This window comes from Hyposmocoma kahamanoa, unplaced genomic scaffold, assembly GCF_003589595.1.
Source record: "Hyposmocoma kahamanoa isolate Upper Pololo Valley unplaced genomic scaffold, ASM358959v1 97197, whole genome shotgun sequence".
Lineage (NCBI taxonomy): Eukaryota > Metazoa > Arthropoda > Insecta > Lepidoptera > Cosmopterigidae > Hyposmocoma > Hyposmocoma kahamanoa.
In genome coordinates, this window is record NW_020655330.1 from 7,936 (window position 1) to 18,680 (window position 10,745).

Sequence of the window (10,745 nt, forward strand, 5' to 3'; positions counted from 1 at the left end):
TGTGTGCAATTAAGTAGTCGCAAGGGGTTGTGCTGATATTATTGTTTTAAGTAAAAACTTGTATCTATGACTGTACCATATTTAATAAATAAATAATAATCTAAACTGGTGGTGAGATCAATAGTAATCTACCCAAAGTCGCTATTCTTACAGCACTTAACATAAAATTACCCCTCATATTTCAATATCGAAAGTTCTTCGAAAGATATCTCTCCCCTCACTTACAATAATAGTTCGCTAGTGTGCGCAAACGCACGTGTGCCACAAAAGGGCCTTTGTGTTTAATATAGGTCAGCGTGTCCCCTCCTATTGTGAAGTAGGACAAGATTATAGTTACCTAACATATGGCGAATATTCTTTGGGAATTTGGTGTATGAAGGTTTTTATGGGTTTAGCTGCTGACATCATCGGGTTAGTTGCGGGTTTTATGAATACATTTTTGAATCATTTACATTACGTTTTAGAGAGTATGCGCAAAGACTTTCAAATTTGGTAACACGCACCGTTCCTCCTACTGGATGGCGGCTCTCAGAAGCGATGTAAAAGTGTTCGTGAAACGTCTACCCTTACACACACGCGCAATTTTCAGCAGTAATGCAAGCGCGCCACAGCTACGATACAAACGCGCGATTGCATCGCTACACTTGCACGTTTGTATTGATGATGTGGCGCGCTTGCATCGCGTTTGCATCGCTGTTTAAAATTGCACGTGTGTGTAAAGATAGACGATTAGCGACTGCATCGCGTTTGCATCGCTGCTAAACGTCGTCGAGTGTAATCGCTCTAAGGTGTACTAGAAAATCTGGAACATTCGATTATGTCATTGCCTGAATATGCATTCGCAGGAAGCGCTTTGCTTGATCATTCTTAATACCTACGGCTAAATAATGGAATATACAATTTAGTAGCAGTAGTACTTGTGAAGAAGCTCGTCCAGGGAAGTCCATAACACTTGAAGTGCACCGTTGAGTCACCAGCACTCTTACTTACCCTTCAAAACCGGAACGCAGAAATGCTCACGTTACTGCTTGGCGGCAGAAATAAGTAAATTATTTTACTTTTCTATACCACATAACTTTTTAACATAAAAGAAGTAACGTAAAAAATAACACTTTTAGAAGGGGATGTCGTTAAATAATAAAGTTACAAACGTATATCTTCATTATACACGTTTATGGCGACCTTAGCGCGACCTATCTGCAATTAGCTTAGGTCTTTGGCCGAACAAACAAACTGACTTTCAAATGTTCTCTTGATGTGAGAAAATATTTTGTTATGCAAGTCTTTCCCGCGGCTTTGTTTCGGTATGTGACAGCAATTCAAAGATATAGAGAAAAGACAATGGTTTTATGAGTCATAGGCAGTTAAAGGAATGTGTTATACGAATTATCTATGCATAATACATAACTGGGTATCGTCTATTATTCTGTTTAATATTGTTTAAGCATATTTGGCATCGAAATTTGTTATCAAAAAGGTTTGGCGGCACCTTTCTCTGTCGCACAGTTGACAAATGGAACTCCCTTCCAGCGCACGTATTCCCTCCTTTTTACGATATAGAGTCCTTCAAACGAGGCATGGATAGGCATCTTGTAAGCGTGCAGGGTGGAGGTGGCTAGGGCAATGATTGTATGAACACTGCACTAGGTACCTTCACATTTGGATTCCACTTTCCATTTAACATCAGGTGGCGTGGAGCCATCTGCCTGTCATGAATAAAAAAAATGTATCACAGGGCAGCAGTCGCTTAGAAAGAAGTATATAGTATTAGACATTATAATAATTTTCGTACAGAATACAGTTTTGTTACGTCTGCATGTCGAAGGAAGTATACAAAATCGGGAGCACCGTTACCTGGAGTGTGCCAAGGAGACCTACGCTTAGCAGCGAAAATAAGGGGTTATAATTTAGTAACTTTATTACAAAGGCTTAACACCTTGTTACTACTTCATGGTGTTTACGTCAAAGGTGTAAAGTCTGGGTCAGAATTATACTTGGAAGAACTAAAATGTAGAGTTGAATAGACCAAAACTTTTTCGTTTTTTTTTGATACTAGATGACGGGACAAGCAAGTTGTGTCTAGTGGTAAGTGTCTGAGATATGAGAGAAATATCTCTCAGATCGGAGTCACCCTGAGATATAAGTTAACAAGTCCCACGTGCCTGTAATTTCACCAACACCCTTACCTTTTAAAACCGGAATGCAATACTCACATTACTGCTTGGCGACAGAAATAGGTAAGTTGGCAGTACTTCCCTGAATGATTTTTTTCACAAGGAGCTTTAATGCTACGTAGATCAAAACATCATATTAGCTACATGAAAATGTCAAAGATTACTTAAATAAGAGATTAAAACTACCACACGATTATACATCACGAAATACTACGTATGAGCTACGTTTAAATCCCCGTTAAATTAGCCTTTCACCTCCAATGCTGAAGTCTGATTTGGCAAACTGTCCCCGACGTTCGTAAGAATGCCGTTTGGTCTCAATCAGAGAGAATTCCACGAACTCTTCGAAGGTAAGGCAACGTAATTCAGTCGTAAATAATTAAATCCACAACCAATCACACAATTTAAGACGTGTGCTGGTCATAGGTAAGTAATAGGCAATTAAAACACCCTTTTTGTATTTTAAATTTACTGGGTGCAAGTGACGGCTTACAAAAGCAAATATACCCACCTTGCGACCGACAGTCGCTTATAGTTCATTTATTTTCACACCTGTATACTGAATAATTTAACGAACTTGCTAATATATTTACAAGGCATCAAATAAAGGAAGTATTGTAGAGGAAAACAAAAAAGATTACAATGGCCTAATTTTTGTAGAAAAAGAAATTATAGAAGTAATTATTTTTTATATCAAGTGACGGGATGAACAAGTCGTATGCCTGGTGTTAATCTACACGCCTGGCATGGATTAAGTCATATGTGCCTGTAATTTCACCAGCACCCTTCAGTAATGCTCACATTACTGCTTGGCGTAGAAATAAGTAAGGTGGCAATACTTCCTTGGACGAACTCTTACCCAAGGAGCTCTAGTGATACTATGCGTCATGCAAGGCTGGCAACGTTTCCACTTTAAATTGTTCTGCTTATTCTTTTGCAAAAGTAACTGCCAGGTTTGACCACTGAATGTTTCAATCACGACTTTTTTACTTTTTATAAAAATTACATACCTATATTATGTAGTACTAATGGGAATAAATCTATCAATAGACAAATAATGTTATATAGACTATAACTATATGAATCTTTAACGACATTCCCAACACATTTGAATGACCGCAGCGCAAGCGCAGCCCGGCCCCATTCCGCGCCACTATGCGGTCGCATTACGCCATTATGGTTTACGAATTAGGCCATTTCATAGCTTAATGTCTTTTAACTAAGTAGGTAAACTGTCATAAACAATGGGTTAGCGGATTTGTACTTGAGAATTTATGAAAGTAAAGTTTTAACGAAAGAAATACTCAATTTAAAATTCTTAGCTTTTTTTAAAGTGTAAGTATAATGTTAAATAATTTCAGAAATGTCAATGTCATAAAATTTGCAAAAAATATATATACTTTCGAAAGAAACTAAAATTCGCCGTAAATACGTATACACAAAATAGATCTCGGCTGTTTTTGAATAGTCTGTACCCTAAAGCAATGTACTACATCCATTCAACCGCTTCATTTTTCTGAAATCATAGAGTAGTATAAAATGTAACATTTTAAAATTATGACAATTTACAACTTTTATTGTTAATCATGAATAAAAGAACCATGAAACGATTTTCTTGGAAATTCGAACTGAGGTCGCATGTGAGTTGTTGGAGGGAAAGGAAAAAAAATGGCGGACACGTATATTTTTTGACCTCAGTCATGCCATAATTATTGATTGGGTCACAAAGCAATATTTAATAAATATGTTTACAAATGCGAAATTTTTGTTTTTGTTGAACCTTAATAAGTACGCATCAGGAGATGTTTTGCCAAAATCTACAGATTACGAGCTCGTTTTCGATATTGAACTAATGCATAAAAATTTTCATTCAAAATTTCGTTTAGTCTTCTTCTGTACTATAAGAACTAGGTTTTTATTAAAGTACACGTCGCCTCCTTCATCTCCTTTAACTTATTTATTTTTGGTGTTTCTTGTCCATGTTAGCTCAAAATAAATATGCATTTCCATAAGTAACAAAGTGATCGCGTACTTATTTATTCAATTGATTATCACAATTTCGAGGTTTCTAAGGTCAGTCGTGTGGCGCAAGGTCACGTCTAACTTGAATATAGACATACTTTGTTAGAAAAGGTCATGTCTACTGACAATTTGCTTGGGAATCTTTAATGTCTACGATTAAATTTGTAGTTAATATAATGAGGTGCTTTTTGAGTGTAGTAAATTTGTAAAGAAATACCATCATCTTTTCTCACCTGTAAAGACTCTGAAACGTAACAATAGAGGTCTACACATGTTGAAGCGTCCCTTCAGTACTTTAGGTATATATCATTCAGGGCCCCACTGTATGGTAATTAAAATATATAATGCGATCCCAATAAATATAAAAACACAAGATACACATATGGCCTTTGTAACAAATCTAAAGAGCTATATACAACGTAAAGCTTTTTAATCATTAAAATAATATTTTTTAGAAAATAGTGCTTAAAAAGGAATTACCAAGTATATAATTTGTAACAGTATGTCAAATAGCCAGACATAAGTGTATCAGGAATGAGACCTGAATGTAAAAAAAATTACTAATATTTATTGTTGATATTGCCTAAAATTCTGTTTAATTTTTTAACTGACTTCAAAAAAAGGAGGACGTTCTCAATTCGACTGTTGTATGTACATGTTTTTTTTGTATGTATGTTACGCGATAACTCCGGTATTTGTGAACCGATTTTCATGATTCTTTTTTTGTTGGAAAGAGAGTACCTCCATAGTGGTCCCATTTCATTTTGAAGAAAATCATTCACCCCTATGTACATTCATTTTTATAAATAGCGCCTAAATTTTCTTTAAGGAGTAATTATTTGAATGGTTGGTTTTGCTATTCTCCAATTCAAGGCGTTTTTCTCTCACTATACTTTGAGTTGTGAGAACCGATTTTTATTATCTGCTGTGTCAAGTCCTGCATAGTAGCGAACTAGGGGATATTTCAAACTTGGCAAATAGATGTAATTCCGCGTACTTTTGAGGTCGGTTTTTTAGTACTTTGTACTGATTTATTATTAATCTTTCCTAATTTTATTTAAAGTATAGACATAGTGCCCTCAGAATGTTGTAGAGCCCCCACGGGGTGTTACACGTCCAGTGCCATTAGCATAAGAACACCTGTTATATAACCATGTAACTTGCAAATAAAGAATATGAATATGAAATGAAAGGTGGGTTCACTGTTAATAATAAATAATAATAATGTACCAGACAACTCTCATTGCCTGGTCTGAAATTTCTGGAATTCACTCCAGGTGATATCCAGAACTCGCAGACTCAAAATTAGAAACGTTATTGTCCCAAATTGCTCCTACCGGGAATCGAATCCGGGACCTCCTCATTCAGCGTCCATAGCGCAAACATAGGGCCATTGAGGTCGTCAATTATCTAATTGATATCTAAATTGTACAATAGAAACGTATCATGTATTTCAAATTATCATTGCCATATTACTATGCGTGATCGGATCAGAAATGAGGAGATCCGTAGAAGAACGAAAGTCACTGACATAGCCCAAAGGATTAGCAAGTTGAAGTGGCAGTGGCGAGGGCACATAGCTCGTAGATCTGACGGCCGTTGGGGCAGAAAGGTTCTCGAATGGAGACCACGAACTGGAAGGCGTTCAGTGGGACAACCAGGCCCTGCCGACATTGGCTGAGCCGCTGGGAATACCTACATGGGGCAATATCAAAACGAGATAGCGAATGAAAATCGAAGCGAGATAGCGAACAGTGTTACTAGGTAGAAAGTATATTCAATCTCACCTACATAAATTCTGACATGTTTTTTATTTTATTACATTTCAAATACAAAAGTTATTTCTTTTGATAATTTAATATATTTTATAAATTTACCATAAAGTACAAGGTAATTTATTTAATAAATTTGATATATTTTATAAATTTATCGTGAAGGATCTGTTTAATCATTATAATCGGTCAATTTGGCAACACTGATGAACTTTTACTAGAGATGTACGATTTTACACTTTGAATCGATTGTTGTCGTATATTTTAATTATTTCGTATAGAACCATAATAATATATGAACATAATATATCATAATAATATATACTGATATTTAGTAACCCCGTACCTTATATAGAGTACGAGATAGAACTTTACTTAATTGGTAATGGCGTGATAATTAGTAAAATACCACATGTTAAACAATTTCCATCTCGTTTCCTCAAGTATCGAGTGACGCGCGTAAAAACGAGGCAAAACATAATCAAATCATAAATCATGGATTAAGTATTATAGACACACCAAACTGAAAATGAATTAATTAGATATTTATGTAATTATATTAAAATGGATTATAATGTCAGAATGGAAACGAACAACAAGACGAAAATATCTATTTAAAAAATTCATCATTACATAATATGTAAATTAATAAAAAACTAACCAGAATGTTACCGAATAGGTTGTATGAATGTATTAATACATATTATTTTCCTGTTGATGTACCTTGTGATAATACATAAATAAATTGTTTATTTATTAAACTGAAAACTGCCAACTGATATTTTATAGTAAACACATCTACACTTACCACATTGTCAAAGACCATGGTCAAGGGCAATCCTAAAAAAAAACAAAAACTCTTGCTTGACACTATAACGAGCGAGATCAAAGCTAAACGAAATATATTGTGCAACTAATAGCAACTTCGCCAGGAGCTTTCCATTAATTCAAAAAACTATAGATAAATATCATTGGTCAACATTCAATATTATTTGCCTGCAGGTCATTCCCAATAGATAGGTATAAACTATCGCGTCAATCCACAATACTGCGGTACTAACACTGTGAAGAAAAATAAAATAAAGGAAAACACTATTGTCATCATAGTAGATTACGAACCTATTGCTATTAATAGTGTCTTCTGTGCAACGTATACTTTCTGTGAATGTTCTTGTCTATAATACAGCGTAAGTAATATAGTCGTTATTCATTGTACACTTGGATGTTGCCAAACTACTTTTCTCGCAGATCAATATAAAATCGGATTAGACTTACTATATAGTGGTTAGTGGTTCGGAAAGATACTATTTTGTTTAAATTATAAATACAATCCAGACGTTTCGATTCGCCTTAATGTTGAATCGATTTGCTTAAAAATAGCATGAATCGATACAAAAAATAGCTATGACGTATACACATGAATCGATTTTCATAAAAATTTAATCGTTATGTGCATCCCTATTTTTTTTCCACAAGATGGCCGTCGTCGCTTGCGCACGTTGTTGTTTGTCTTGTAAATTCTCTATTTTATAAACTTATTCTCGGTTTCCCGTTGCGTAACGTTGAGTTGAGCTTCTTGCTCCTCCGTTTGTGTTTCGGTGAGCCCAGTGTCGTGAACTGTGAGACGGGACTCCATTATTAAGATAGTGACTCTTTTCTTTCTTACAATATGAAAGAAAACGCAAGGAAGTGTTTAAAATGTGACGTTTCTCCTACAGAAAATAGTAACACTATTTTGCACCGCTTTCCGAAGCCTGGAAGAACAAATAGCCTTAAGTAAGTACTATAGAATGTGATTAAAATGTTCAAGGAAGGTCGCACTGGGTGCCGGTTATTTTGCGGAAATTACATGACACTGTTCTCAATTTCAGATGTGAATTGTGGGCTAAGTATTGTTTTCCACAAGGCCTATGGTATTCACCAGAGTTCCAGACCAAGCTGTACTCTGAACACAGAATGTGCACGAAACATTTCAATAAGAAATATTTTATGATATTGTAGGTGAAAAAATGGTTAAATCTGCATTTCCATATGAAGAATGTGATAAGGTTAGTAAATTATCACCACAAATAATGGTCAAGGTGTTTTTAAATTAGTAATATTATACGAACCCATTGTGTATTCCAATTTTGAAGCTAGTTTGATACAAAGTTATATAATAATTTTATAACTTGATGCATTTTTCAGATTATCGAAGTTCTGGGTGGAGCAACAAATACTGCATGGAACATTGACTTACAAATAAATGGACGACGGGTCTAATACAAAAACCACGAAAAAAATGTCCCAAGTCAACCTATTCGAAATTTAAATTGTAATGTCATCGCAGTATCGCGCTGTCAGTCGAACAAATGAAGACTAAAGCGGAGTTTGGCGCTCCGTATACGATTTTAGCGCCTTACAAGTGCGGACACTTTTTAGCGCGGACCCGATGTCCATATAATTGTAAGTCAATGGCATGGAACTAGATCAGGTCCATCCAAACCTCTATTGGAAAATTTAAACCTGATCAATGTTGACCAGGCAATAGCCAGAACACAAAATGACAACAAAGAGAGTGAAGTTGAAGTAAATCAAGAAAACCCAAACAATAAAAGGACGAAAGTTTTGAAGAAGTATAAAAATAATTTGAAAAAAGTCTATAGATAACAAAAAAAAAAAATTAAAAACATGAAAAACAAATCTTTCATGAAAGAAATTGTAAATAATGAGTCCTTTAATAGAATTTTGAATGCCAAAATTTCACCCACAATGGCATTATTTTTACAAGGAGAAATAAAAAATTATAAAAAAGATGCAAAGGCCCGGAGATGGGATACGGACTCGAAAATTATAGCTTTGAGACTATACAAGCGCTCACCAACATGTTACAGACTGCTAAGGAGGATGATTAGCCTACCTGCACCCAGTACATTACAATGTTTATTGAATAAATTTAAGATGGGTGTCGGTATAAATAGACAAATATTTGACATTTTAAAACAGAAAAGTATACAAAATGAGAAGAGATCTGATAACGAATATGTGTTGATGTGGGATGAAATGTCAATAAAGAAAAATCTGCATTACAATGCAAAACTAGATTTGATACAAGACTATCAAGACCATGCCGCTCATGGGAGATGTCCTGCAATATGCTCTAGTGTTTATGATCGCAGGGGTTAGAAAAATGGTTAAGCAGCCAATAGCATTCCACCTCTCTGCGGGGTCTGTGACAGCAAACAGACTGGTGGTGCTCATAAAGGAGGTAAACATTATTCATTCAAATAATAATTCATCTTGATAATTTTATAAGCCTATAATATTATGTTTCCACTGTTTGGGTTTAACTTGTGATTGCGTTTCATTAAATCTACTATGCAAAACCGACGCGGATTGGTGTATTTGCACTTGTCTTTCCAATTTTTAATAGTATTTCTCAGATGCCAGGTCCCTTTTAATGTTGTTCTCCATCATTTCCATGTTAGTATAGGCACGCAAGATTTATTTTTCAAATTTAAATTTAATTTCAGGTCCTTTTAAACTGCTTTGATGCGGGGCTGAACATTGCTGCAACAGTTTGTGACATGGATGGAGTAAATAAAAGAGCCTTAGGTATCTCGGGAGTAAGTGTACAGCAACCTGTCACTATAGTTGGCAATCAAGGAGCAGTTACACTTTTCGACACCCCCCATCTTCTGAAATGTTTCAGAAACTTGTTTCTAAAGCACATGATATTGAATGTCAAAGAAATATAACATCGGATGGCAAAACTGGAATTGGTAAGCAGTTTTATTGTATTTCACATTTTATTTACTTATTTTTTTTTTTGTTAAACTTTATTGACCACAACACATAATGGTACAAAAGCCAGACTTAATGCTAAAAGCATTCTCTACCAGTCAACCATTTGTTATGATACTATCTGAATTCTGGTAGTTTCACTTTGTGCGGAACCCGTACAATGAAAAATCCGTTAAAACTTGCTTGTACATACAAAAAATCGCTGATACCCTATTTCTATATCTATGTCTATATATACCTATGTCTATTTATTTCTTTCATTGAATATTTTTGTAAAGTTTCTCATTGATAAGTGCTTAAAAATTTTAATGCATACATAAAACTTCCTTATTTACCTCTCATTTGACCATGTTTATATTTCAGGAATTGCAAAATGGGCCCACATAAAAAACTTTTATGACTTGGATAGTACTAATCCAAACTTTGTCTTTGCACCGTGTCCAAGACATGAGCATTTGGACCCTAACTGTAAAGAAAAATGAAAGTTAAACTCGCAGCACAAGTATTGAGTCACTCTGTTGCTGCTGGAATGTGCGCAAAAATATCACAAGGTATGGGAGTAACTTTCACTTTATTTTTATTTTTTTAATATGGTATTGTGTAAATACGCGCCTTTTACCAATGCTTCTTACGCGGCTTTGCACTATCCCTGACGATAAGTCATTAAATCATCAATTACGATTCTTTGTTTTTTATACTACAAACTGCCTTCAATCAATTTCAGGAGAACTGCCTGCCGACGCTGCTGTTACAGCCAATGTAATATCCGATATGGATAAACTATTTGATTGTGTAAATGCATTCACACCCGACCTAAGGAGTGGCAAACCACTTTCAACTAATTTAAAAAACAACACACAGCACCTTGTGCACTTTCAAAAAATGAAAGATTTTTTCAATAATTTAAAGTTTGTGGGGAGCAAAAGAGCACCGCCATCGCAAGAGGGATGGATCTGGACTTTAAATGGACTGGAGCGAGTTTGGAAAAATTTAT

At 35.1% G+C, this 10,745-nt stretch overlaps 2 long non-coding RNA genes across 2 annotated transcripts; both read left to right on the forward strand.

Annotated features, from left to right (window-relative positions):
• Positions 1–7,427: 7,427 nt before the first annotated feature.
• On the forward strand, positions 7,428–8,270 carry LOC113238656. The gene is made up of 3 exons (XR_003311116.1): positions 7,428–7,744; positions 7,840–8,016; positions 8,156–8,270. It is a non-coding gene; the product is annotated as an uncharacterized LOC113238656 (long non-coding RNA).
• Positions 8,271–9,100: 830 nt separating this feature from the next.
• Positions 9,101–10,536, forward strand: LOC113238655. The gene is made up of 4 exons (XR_003311115.1): positions 9,101–9,215; positions 9,481–9,729; positions 10,115–10,302; positions 10,476–10,536. It is a non-coding gene; the product is annotated as an uncharacterized LOC113238655 (long non-coding RNA).
• Positions 10,537–10,745: the final 209 nt, after the last annotated feature.